Source organism: Mobula birostris, chromosome 9 (assembly GCF_030028105.1).
Source record: "Mobula birostris isolate sMobBir1 chromosome 9, sMobBir1.hap1, whole genome shotgun sequence".
NCBI lineage: Eukaryota > Metazoa > Chordata > Chondrichthyes > Myliobatiformes > Myliobatidae > Mobula > Mobula birostris.
Genome location: NC_092378.1, coordinates 136,883,773 through 136,896,640, shown reverse-complemented (window position 1 = coordinate 136,896,640; position 12,868 = coordinate 136,883,773). Strand labels below are relative to the sequence as shown.

Here is a 12,868-nt window from a genome sequence, read left to right as displayed (position 1 = left end):
GAACAGCTTGGGGCTTCAAGGCTTGGAGTTCAATTCCTGCTGCCATCTGCAAGGAGTTTGTACGTTCTCCCCGTGACTGCGTGGGGTTCCTCCGGGTGCTCCAGTTTCCTCCCACCATCCGAAGTCATGCCATTTAGTAAACTGGTCATTGTAAATTGTCCTGTGATTAGGCTAGGTATAAATAGGTGGGTTGCTGGGCTCATTATGTCCGAAGGTATAAATAAATAAACAAACAAATAAATAGGTATGTAAAATATCTAAGTTCCCTCTCACATGCTCGTCAACATGATTCACCTCCTACCACTCACCTACATTAGGGATCATTTATAACAGGCAAATATCTGAGTAACCGGCATCCCACTGGGATGTGGAGCAAGTGGGAACACCTGGAGGAAAGACACAATGATATTGCAGTCAGTGAGGTTGTATGTGGTTTATAGGAAGTAGGTATTCCCCACGGTGGTATTGTAGTACAGCCAACCTCTGTAGAAAAGAAACATAAGAAAATCTGCAGATGTTGGAAATCTAAAACAACACACTAAATGCTGGAGGAACTCAGCAGGCCAGGCAGCATCTATGATATCGTTTCAGGTTTACTTTTCCTGATCTTCCATGGTCTTCCTGTCAGATTCCCCTTTTTCCAGTCCTTTATCACTTTCACCAATCGACTTCCCAGCTCTTTACTTCACCTCCTTCCCCTCTGCTGGTCTCAACTATCACCTCCCACCTTGTACCTCTTCCTCCCCCTCACCTCCACTTTTTCACTCTGACTTTTCCTCCTCCTTTTTCAGTCCTGACGAAAGGTCTCAGCCTGAAGCATCGACTGTTTACTCTTTCCATCGATGCTGCCCGGCCTGCTGAGTTCCACCAGCATTTAATGTGCGTTGCTTTGGATTTCCAGCGTCTGCAGACTTTCTTGTGTTTCTTATCTACAGAGATGGGCTCTACTACAATACCGCTGAACCATCACCATGGGGAATACCTACTTCCTAGAAACCAGCTACAGCCTCACTGACTGCAATATCGTTTTGTCTCTTTCCTCCAGGAGCTTCCACTTGCTCCTGCATCCCAGCGGGATGCCCGTTGCTAGGACGTTTACCTGTTATAAGTCATCCCTAATCTCGGTGAGCAACAGAAGGTGGATCATGTTGACAAACATGTAAGAAGGAACGGGACTGATGGGATTTTTTCTCACAGTTGACATTGACTGTAAGCGCAAGATGGACGCCTGCTACATTGATGGAAGTAACGTAGTTGGATTTATCCCTTGTGCTGATTCACTCGCTACTTGCCTCTATCCTGTCCGCCAGCCCTCAGCCGGCTCAGTTAATGGTGGTAAAACTACGCTGTTTTTATTTTCAAAGTTTAAATTCCCCACCCAGCGGCCATTCTGACCCTTTGCTACCTTCACTACTGACGCACGATGGCAGATGGCGTTCAACTCAGAGGTTATTTTATGCCCTGTTTTGACCCGATGCCATTAGTCTTCCCGGGGTCTTCCAGGGCTAGACCCTTCTCGCTTGTGTGAGAAGCCCAGTTTCAGATTCACGTCCCTCCATCAACCTCCCCCAGATCCTCCTAGCGCACAAAAACCGCTCGTAAACGTTAGCTCCATTTGTTGTATGTACATGAAAACATACAATGGAATGCGAAAATAAAAAACAGCAGGCATTGTGCTGCGCAGAGGAAACCCAGAATATTACAGAAAAACTTACAAACTCCTCACAGAAAGTGGCAGGGATAGAAACCTAATCTTACAAATGGCGCTATAAAACTTACCGCTAACAGCTGCGTTACCTTGCCGCCTTCCACTTACTCCCCTGTATTAAAATGATTTGCATTTATATTCTACCTTTCAGAATCTCCCAAAGCAAAATAAAGTATTTCTGACCTGAAATGGGCACGCCCATTGACTATTTCAAAAATGCAACTATATAAATAATTAGCTAGCGAAGTGGCGACGACGCACCATCCGTTTGCCTTCACAGACGCTGCCTGACACGCTGAACCTCCTGCAACATTTTGCTGCCGGGGATCCTTGCACCTATAGTCTATTGTACTTTCACAATCATATGCCTTCACAATGTAAACTCAACTTTAAGTTAAGCTTGCGGTTCTGGTTGGTAGGACGCACTGCGCCTGCGTCGCGGGGATTCCCCTGCATCAATTGTTCCTGGAGCTAAATTGAGGGGGAAAACGCGGCGGGTGGTTTGGGAAAGCTGAAGGTGAAAAGACGGTAGATGATAGAGGCGACCACCCTCTCCTCGGTAGGTTAAATCCTTACATTGTCGTCTTGGTTGATGCGAATCTGAGATGGTAGTGTGTGCTCACTGTACCGCGTGTATGCTGTTGCGGCTCCTATTTACTAAGAGTTTCAGTTTATTAAATAAATCTTGTCTTGGGGAAATAAGTGGAATGTTAGAAAAAAGCTGCCGTAGCTGGGTGGCTCATTTTCGTGGCTGTTTATTGTTACTTTTGCAGAGAAACCTTAAACTGTGTGCTTTGGTAAATCTGTAAAATAGAATTCACCATTCCGGTTAATCACATGTACTTGCCGATGTATAATCTGTTTCGCTGTCTGAGATTTACTTTACTGAGGTGTCGTTTACAAACAGTAGTCGGCATTTCAACAAATATAAGCTAAGCTGATCCAGATGCTGTTAATGGAGATGAACTTGCTTTGGAGGGGAGCCAGCGTTCTTTTTGGGCGTTTGGTTGCTTTCCTAGGCGGTTCAGCGTGGGACAACGATCAGGGATCAACGTTCAACTGCAGCGAAGCAGGCAGGCGGTGGCTTTGCTACACTGTCAAAGCAGTGGTTTCTCGGGACCAGTGTAATTCACAAGAAGTTGTAACAACATTTAAAGAGAAAATCTTGGAAGATTATAATGCTTGGATTTTAGCTGGCACGTAGTGATGTATATGAGAGGTTACGTTTATTTTCAACGAATGCAGCTATCTTTGTATTTCCGTTTATGCATCCAATACCAGCAAAATAGCACATATACACCAAAACATTTGCGGCTTTTTTGGACAAATGCCAAGAATTTCACTTTTGCTTAATTTTTTTTACTTCGATTACATCATGCAAAGACGGCCATAGATTGTGACAAAATACTTAATCAGTATTTTAAAAAGTGGCCCCGAGTGATTTAATATGAATCGCCGTGCGTTTTTCTGTTTGGATTATTGTTTGCTGGAACGTAAAGAGGCTTTCCGGGAAACTGAAAGTGAGTTTCACTGCTCTGGAGTACCGTCGGGTTTATAGGAAATAATAACTAACCAAGTCGGGAATTTCTCCGCTCGATTTTCCTCGTGTTGCACCTGTGTCCCTGCAATTTACAATAAATCGCAACCGAATTGCACTGTGTTGAATTTAATCGAATTGGTTATTATCGGCGGGGATGGAGACGTCTTTAGCCTCAAGTACACGTGATGAATAACTGAATCTGGACCTGGGCCAGCAGTCAGTGAATGTCTGCAGCCTCATCTTGCATTTAGTGTTTAATATGTACCTAGATAATATGTGCAGCAGGCTAGGCGAACTCTGCAGGGTGAGTAAGAGTTAAATTGTCGGATTGAAGACCCTTATAACCATATAACAATTACAGCACGGAAACAGGCCATCTCGGCCCTTCTACGTGCCGAACTCGTACTCTCATCTAGTCCCACCAACCTGCACTCAGTCCATAACCCTCCATTCCTTTCCTGTCCACATATCTATCCAATTTAACTTTAAATGACAACATCGAACCTGCCTCAACCACTTCTGCTGGAAGCTCGTTCCACACAGCTACCACTCTCTGAGTAAAGAAGTTCCCCCTCATGTTACCCCTAAACTTTTGCCCTTTAACTCTCAACTCATGCCCTCTTGTTTGAATCTCCCCCACTCTCAATGGAAAAAGCCTATCCACGTCAACTTTTATCTATTCCCCTCATAATTTTAAACACCTCTATCAAGTCCCCCCCTCAACCTTCTCCACTCCAAAGAATAAAGACCTAATTTGTTCAACCTTTCTCTGTAATTTAGGAGATGAAACCCAGGTAACATTCTAGTAAATCTCCTCCGTACTCTCTCAATTTTATTGACATCTTTCCTATAATTTGGTGACCAGAACTGTTTTCTTATAGGCCAAATTTGGAGTATTGTGTACAGTGCTGGATTTTCTCTGCATTTTCTGCATTTGTCATCTTGAATTTGTTGTTTCTTAAGCCCACCCTCCGCCACCTCCAGTTTAAATTCCATGCGGAATATTTTGGAGGATCAAGAACCAAGAACCCTTCTTCAGAACCGCGAAAGAACGACGATAAGTAAGTTTTAAGAGAAGGCGTGGCAGCATTGAACTGGACAGAGGGGAGGAACATGTATAGGATGCAGAAAGGATAGCGTGTGCGGAAACTAATGAATTTGCAAAAGTCTAGGTAACTAACTGTCACTGTGCATAGCAGAACAGGCTATTTCTACTGTGTCATATGTCTGTGATGGGTCTCAGTATTCCCCTCGCTGTTAGTGTAGCCCACCTAATGGTAGTCCTACCTACCGCCCCTGCATCTTGCACACTTTTTTACGGTTCTTTGTTTGTATTCTAACTCTGTTGTAAACTAGTTTGCTGCTTTGTTCATCTTCTGTTGCACTAAGAGAAGGAATGCCTCCCTTTCCACGCCCAGACCACATTTCGGTACAACTGATCACTTGGCTGCATACAGGCAAGAGGTTAAAGCGCAGCCCGTTAGAGATTAGGACAGCAAAGAGATGGTCGCGGGAGGCAGAGCAGCGGCTACAGGGCTGCTTCGAGTCAGTGCACTGGGCCATGCTCAGGGACTCCTCCGTGGCTCTGAATGAATACTCCACGGTTGTCATGGACTTGAAAACAGCTGTAGACGAGTGTGTCTCCACAAAATCATTCAGAATCCTCCCCAATCAGAAGCCCTAGATGAATCATGGAATCTGCAGTCTTCTGAGGGCTAGATCTGAGACGTTCAGGGATGGAGACCAAGAAGGTCACAAGGGGTCCAGTTGCCATTTCTGGAAAGCTATCTCACGGGCGAAATGGCGGTTCCGGACTAAACTTGATTCTACAAAGGACCTATTATCTCTTATAAAGTAAAATAAAGCAACAAATGCGGCAATCGGGCTTCGCTCCAGATGAGCTTAATGCCTTCTGTACTCGCTTTGACTCGAAACACAGAGCAGCCATCACGAACTCACGCAGCCCCCAACGAGCCTATGATTTCAGCCTCTGAGGCTGACATGTGAGCAACTTTCAGGAAGGTGAACCCACGAAAAGCATCCGGACCAGACGGGGTACCTGGCCGAGTAGGAAGGAACTGTGCTGATCAACTGACTGGAATATTAAATGAGATCTTTAACCTCTCCCTTCGGCCGTCTGACGTGCCCACCTGATTCAAGCGGACTTCACATACCAATGCCCAAGTAGAACGTGGTAACATCCCTTGACTATCATCCGTTAGCACTTACATCCACGGTGAAGAAGTGCTTTCAGAGGTTGGTGATGAAACATATCAACTAATCGAGAAGGGTCTTGGGTCCACTCCAATTTACCTACTGGAGCAACAGGTCCACAGCAGATGTCATTTTATTGGCTCTTCACTCAACCTTGGAACATTTGGACAGCAAAGATACATGCATCAGGATGCTCTTTATTGAGTACAGCTCCACATTCAATTCCATCATCCCTTGAAAATGAATCAACAAGCTTCATATTGACCTCATATGTCCTTGTGCAATTTAATCCTCAATTAACCCTCCCCACTGATCTCCCTCCTGGCACTTATCCGTGTAAGCGGAACAAGTGCTACACATGCCCTTACACTTCCTCCCTTATCACCATTCAGGGCCCCAAACAGTCCTTCCAGGTGAGGCAACACTTCACCTGTGAGTCGACTGGGGTGATATACTGCGTCCGGTGCTCCCGATGTGGCCTTTTATATATTGGCGAGACCCGACGCAGACTGGGAGACCGCTTTGCTGAACATCTACGCTCTGTCCGCCAGAGAAAGCAGGATCTCCCAGTGGCCACACATTTTAATTCCACATCCCATTCCCATTCTGACATGTCTATCCACGGCCTCCTCTACTGTAAAGATGAAGCCACACTCAGGCTGGAGGACAAAACACCTTATATTCCGTTTGGGTAGCCTCCAACCTGATGGCATGAACATGGACTTCTCTAACTTCCGCTAAGGCACCACCTCCCCCTCGTACCCCATCTGTTACTCATTTTTATGCACACATTCTTTCTCTCACTCTCCTTTTTCTCCCTCTGTCTTGCCCATCCTCTGGGGTCCCCCCCTCCCTTGTCTTTCTTCCCGGACCTCCTGTCCCATGATCCTCTCGTATCCCCTTTTGCCTATCACCTGTCCAGCTCTTGGCTCTATCCCTCCCCCTCCTGTCTTCTCCTATCATTTTGGATCTCCCCCTCCCCCTCCAACTTTCAAATCCCTTACTCACTCTTCCTTCAGTTAGTCCTGACGAAGGGTCTCGGCCTGAAACGTCGACTGTACCTCTTCCTACAGATGCTGCCTGGCCTGCTGCGTTCACCAGCAACTTTGATGTGTGTTGCTTGAATTTCCAGCATCTGCAGAATTCCTGTTGTTTGCGTTTAAATTCACTACTGCGAAGCCTCTTCCAGTGATGCCTACACCGAAGAAGTTTAGATCCTCTCTTCGACGGGAGTTCAGTGAAACCATCTCTCACTGCTCCCCATCTGTAATTTCTTCGGCTCTTCAACTTTTCGACCACACTTTGACTCAGACTCGCTATCACAGCCATATATCCTTTCTTGGAACGTGCCTCCGTCGCCAACTTACTCCAGTTGGCTTTAGGATTCGTTTCCAAGCCTCTCAGTTTGGACCTTCTGAGGATCCCAGGTACTCACATTTTATTGACTCTGCCTCTCGCCGCTTCTCCCATCAAGCTCTGAAGGCGACCCTCTCCGCCATGAGGAGGTACTTGGTGTCCCTATCCCAGACCCTTCCACACCTTCGGGACACTTTCTTCGCCGTCTGTAATGGTCCTACCTGTTATTTCATCCTCCGTCGGATTCACGCCTGCAATCGCCGTTTTTTTGACTTTGTCATGTTAGGCAAAGATCGCAAGATCCTACATCTACGGACTCCAGAGCCTGCCGGCCCCGACGCTAGCAGGCATGAACTTCAGATTGCGGCTCCTGCCACTGATCTCGGCGGCTCCAACACCTCGGCATATTCAAAACCCGGACTCCAGCAACGACCATGGACACCTTCACAATGATTGCGCAACCACCTACTGCGACTCCAGCCTTGAACTCCAGGCCGGGTCTTTATGTGCTGCTGTTGTGACTCCCGTCTCCCCTTCCCCCACCAATACTCTGAAATCCCGTCTCCTTCAGATCCCATCGTCAGTTCCTGGGTCCTCAGAGGCTCCATCTTCCTCTCAACCCAACCCTCCCCTCTCCATTGACACCCCCAGCCTCCCCCCTCCCCCCTCTGATCCCAGCTCTCATCCATGCCGGGTCTTTACTATCCCCTCCGACCTTCAACTGTCAGAGGCAGAACGCTCTGTCCTCAGTAAGGGCCTCACCTTTGTCCCCCTTCGCCCACACCTCAGCGAGTTCCGTGTTTGCCATGATGCGGAACTTTTCTTCCACCGTCTCCGTCTCCGAGCCTACTTCTTCGGCAAGGACTCTTCCACCCCCACCGATGACCCCTTCTCCTGTCTTCAACCCTCCTCTTCTTCATGGACACCCCGCTCTGGTCTTCTGCCTGCTCTGGATCTCTTTATCGCTAATTGCCGACAGGACATCAACCGTCTCGACTTCACTGCACCTTGTCCCCATTCCAACCTCACTCCTTCCGAACGCTCTGCTCTCCACTCCCTCGGCACTAATCCTAACCTTATTATTAAACCCGCCGATAAGGGGGGTGCTGTTGTAGTCTGGCGTACTGACCTCTACCTTGCCGAGGCACAGCGACAACTCACGGATACCTCCTCTTATTTACCCCTTGATCGTGACCCCACTAAGGAGCACCAGGCCATTGTCTCCCACACCATCACCGACTTTATCCGCTCAGGGGATCTCCCATCCACTGCTACCAACCTTATAGTTCCCACACCCCGCACTTCCCGTTTCTACCTCCTACCCAAGATCCACAAACCTGCCTGTCCTGACCGACCTATTGTCTCAGCTTGCTCCTGCCCCACCGAACTCATTTCTGCATACCTCGACACTGTTTTATCACCCTTTGTTCAATCCCTTCCGACCTATGTTCGTGACACTTCTCACGCTCTTAAACTTTTCGATGATTTTAAGTTCCCTGGCCCCCACCGCTTTATTTTCACCATGGATGTCCAGTCCTTATATACTTCCATCCCCCATCAGGAAGGTCTCAAAGCTCTACGCTTCTTTTTGGATTCCAGACCTAATCAGTTCCCCTCTACCACTACTCTGCTCCGTCTAGCGGAATTAGTCCTTACTCTTAATAATTTCTCCTTTGGCTCCTCCCACTTCCTCCAAACTAAAGGTGTAGCTATGGGCACCCATATGGGTCCTAGCTATGCCTGCCTTTTTGTTGGGTTTGTGGAACAATCTATGTTCCGTGCCTATTCTGGTATCTGTCCCCCACTTTTCCTTCGCTACATCGATGACTGCATTGGCGCTGCTTCCTGCACGCATGCAGAACTCGTTGACTTTATTAACTTTGCCTCCAACTTTCACCCTGCCCTCAAGTTTACCTGGTCCATTTCCGACACCTTCCTCCCCTTTCTAGATCTTTCTGTCTCTGTCTCTGGAGACAGCTTATCCACTGATGTCTACTATAAGCCTACTGACTCTCACAGCTATCTGGACTATTCCTCTTCTCACCCTGTCTCTTGCAAAAATGCCATCCCCTTCTTGCAATTCCTCCGTCTCCGCCGCATCTGCTCTCAGGATGAGGCTTTTCATTCTAGGACGAGGGAGATGTCTTCCTTTTTTAAAGAAAGGGGCTTCCCTTCCTCCACTATCAACTCTGCTCTTAAACGCATCTCCCCCATTTCATGTACATCTGTTCCCACTCCATCCTCTCGCCACCCCACTGGGAATAGGGTTCCCCTGGTCCTCACCTACCACCCCACCAGCCTCCGGGTCCAACATATTATTCTCCGTAACTTCCGCCACCTCCAACGGGATCCCACCACTAAGCACATCTTTCCCTCCCCCCCCCCCCCCGCATTCCGCAGGGATTGCTCCCTACACAACTCCCTTGTCCATTCGTCCCCCCCATCCCTCCCCACTGATCTCCCTCCTGGCACTTATCTGTGTAAGTGGAACAAGTGCTACACATGCCCTTACACTTCCTCCCTTACCACCATTCAGGACCCCAAACAGTCCTTCCAGGTGAGGCAACACTTCACCTGTGAGTCGACTGGGGTGATATACTGCGTCCAGTGCTCCCGATGTGGCCTTTTATATATTGGTGAGACCCGACGCAGACTGGGAGACCGCTTTGCTGAACATCTACGCTCTGTCCGCCAGAGAAAGCAGGATCTCCCAGTGGCCACACATTTTAATTCCACATCCCATTCCCATTCTGACATGTCCATCCACGGCCTCCTCTACTTAAAGATGAAGCCACACTCAGGTTGGAGGAACAACACCTTATATTCCGTCTGGGTAGCCTCCAACCTGATGGCATGAACATCGACTTCTCTAACTTCCGCTAAGGCCCCACCTCCCCCTCGTACCCCATCTGTTACTTATTTTTATACACACATTCTTTCTCTCACTCTCCTTTTTCTCCCTCTGTCCCTCTAAATATACCTCTTGCCCATCCTCTGGGTACCCCCCCCTTGTCTTTCTTCCCGGACCTCCTGTCCCATGATCCTCTCGTATCCCCTTTTGCCTATCACCTGTCCAGCTCTTGGCTCTATCCCTCCCCCTCCTGTCTTCTCCTATCATTTTGGATCTCCCCCTCCCCCTCCAACTTTCAAATCCCTTACTCACTCTTCCTTCAGTTAGTCCTGACGAAGGGTCTCGGCCTGAAATGTCGACTGCACCTCTTCCTGGAGATGCTGCCTGGCCTGCTGCGTTCACCAGCAACTTTGATGTGTGTTGCTTGAATTTCCAGCATCTGCAGAATTCCTGTTGTTTGCGTTAATCCTCAATTTCCTCACTTGCAGACCCCAATCAGTTCAGATTGGCAACAAAACTTCTTCAGCAATCTCCATCAGCACAGGTGGACCACAAGGCTGTGTGCTTAGCCCCCTGCTCTACTCACTTTACACTTATAACTGTCAGGCTAAGCACAGCTCCAATGCCATAGTTACATTTGCTAACCACACCACTGTCTTTGCCAAATCAAAGATGGTGACAAATCAGCACAGAGGAGGAAGATTGAAAATCTGGCTGAATGGTGCCAGATTTGGTGACAACAACCTCTTACTCAATGTCAGCAAGACAAAAGAGCTAATTGTTGACATCGGGAGGAGGAAACCAGAAGTCCATGAGCCAGTCCTCGTCGGAGGATCAGAGTTGGAGAAGGTCAGCAACATTAAATTCCTCAGTGTTATCATTTTGGAGGACCTCGCCTGGGCCCAGCACGTAACGTGCAATTACAAAGAAAGTAAAACGGCGCCTCTAACTTCCTTAGGAGTTGGTGAAGATTTGTCATGACATCCAGAACTTTGACAAACTTCTATAGATATGTGGTGAGGAATATATTGACTGGCTGCATCACAGCCTGGTATGGAAATATCTATGCCCTTGAATAGAAAATCTTACAAGAAGTAGTTGTTATGGCTCAGTCCATCATGGGTAAGGCCTTCCACACCACTGAGCACATCTACATGCATTGTTGCAGGAAAGTAGCATCCATCATCAGGAACACTCACCACCTAAGCCGTGCTCTCTTTTCACTGATGCCGTTGGGAAGAAGGTACAGAAGCCTTTGGACTCACACCACCAGGTTAAAGAACATTACCCTTCAACCATCAGGCTCTTGAACCAAAGGGGATAACCTCACTTGCTCCATCATTGAAATGTTTCCACAACCAAAAGACTCACTTTCATATTCTTGATATTTATTGCTTATTCATTGTTTGTTTTTTGTATTCGCACAGTTTGTTGTCTTTTGAACACTGGTTGAATGCCCAAGTTGATGCAGTCTTTTTTTATATTATTATTATTCAGTCATGGATTTATTGAGTATGCCCACAAGAAAATAAATCTCAGGGTTGTATATGGTGACACATATGTACTTTGATAATGGATTTACTCTGAATTTTGAACTTCTCCCTAACTATGTTCCTAGCTACTGCTGTTGGCCTGATATCCCTACAGTTTATCCCCACAATACACATGCTTCACCCTGATAGAAATACCTGCTTTGGCTTATTCATTGCTTCCCTCTCCTCTTTTCTATGAAAGTTAAAACTGGCTTGTTTTCTCTTTTTTTTTCCCCCCCACCATTCTGGAAGAGCCCTCCACTTAAACCAATAACCCTGCTTTTCTTTCCATCTTGCCTGCCTAATGTTTCCAGTACTTTGTTAAATGCAATATCCAATGCAAACCCAGGACCATAATTTTTTGCACCAGAAAGTAATTAAGCTACTTATGTACCCATGATAGATTATCCTCTCCTATGAGATTTTCTTCAGCCCTTTATCTCTTCCACCTTTCACCTTCCAGTTTCTCACGTCATCCTCCCTCCTCCGTCTCCCAACCTTCCCCTATCACCTGTCAGCTTGTACTCTTCGCTTTCCCACCTTCATATTCTGACTTCTTCTTCCTTACATTCAATGAAGGGCCTGAAATGTCGAATCTATTCAGTTCCATAGATGCTGCCTGATCTGTGGAGTGTCTCCATCAGTTTTTTGTCTGTTGCTCTGGATTGCAACAGCTGCAGAATCTAATTAAGCTGCTGCTCTCAGAGTTCAAAAGTTATTTCTGCTTTTCAACAATCCCAGTTATGGTGTGACATAAGTATGCTGGTCCAAGATGGCCGATGGCCTGGCCAATATTTATCCATGAATCAAAAATCACTTGGATTGTCAGGTCATTATCATCTTGAACTTCATGAAAACTTGTGCCTTCTCCTACCTTATAACAAATATTCATTGATTGCGATGTGCAATGGTTGAAAATGGTCCCACCAGGTCCTTATCAATCGTCAGCAAGTAAACCGACATAAATACCATGCTTGATCTTTTTGCTACACCTCACACCTCAGTTCGTGGCCTAAGGCAGAAGGAGTCAATTTTAGAAAACCTAGCACATTTATTTTTCCTACATTTACACACTTAGTCCAGCGGTTGTGGAGCATACAGATCTCTTCTTTGTAGAAGTCGGCGTCTTGGACCTCCAGAAAGTGGTCCACAGCAGGGGTGACTGATAAGTTTGTGGCCTAAGGTAGAAGGAGATGAGGAGAAACGTCAAACTTTCTGCATCTTCACTCAGAGTTGAAATGCACGTGCATGTAACGAGAGCTGTATAACTCATCTCCTTTTACCTTAGGCCACAAACTTATCAATCATCCGTGCTGTGGACCACCTGGAGATCCAAGACGCTCTCATTACATGCCAGGTAGCCACCAAACTGATGGAATGAACATTGATTTCTCCAATTTCCGGTAATTTTTTCCTATCCCCCTTCCCACTTCTTCATTTCCTCACTCTTACCTCTTCTCATCTGCTTATCACCTCCCTCTAGTGCCCCTCTTCCTTTCTTTTCTCCTATGGTCCACTCTCCCCTTCTATCAGATTCCTTCTTCTCCATTCCTTTCCATGCCTGATGAAGGGTCTCAGACCAAAATATTGACTATGTATTCATTTTCATAGATGCTTCCTGACCTGGTGAATTCTTCCAGCATTTTGTGTGTGTTATTCTGGATTTC

The 12,868-nt window shown here is 46.8% G+C and overlaps 1 protein-coding gene across 2 annotated transcripts in view; it reads left to right on the top strand.

The window, feature by feature from the left end:
- Window positions 1-12,868, top strand: part of ciita (class II, major histocompatibility complex, transactivator) — a 108,018-nt gene that overhangs the window by 25,977 nt on the left and 69,173 nt on the right. The window contains exon 1 of one of the 2 annotated variants that reach the window (XM_072268945.1): window positions 2,083-2,267. The exons of the other annotated variant lie outside the window; for it this stretch is intronic. The gene's annotated coding sequence lies outside the window, so the exon portion shown is untranslated. Of the gene's footprint in view, window positions 1-2,082; window positions 2,268-12,868 lie in introns of those variants that run through there. 2 annotated transcript variants of the gene reach the window in all.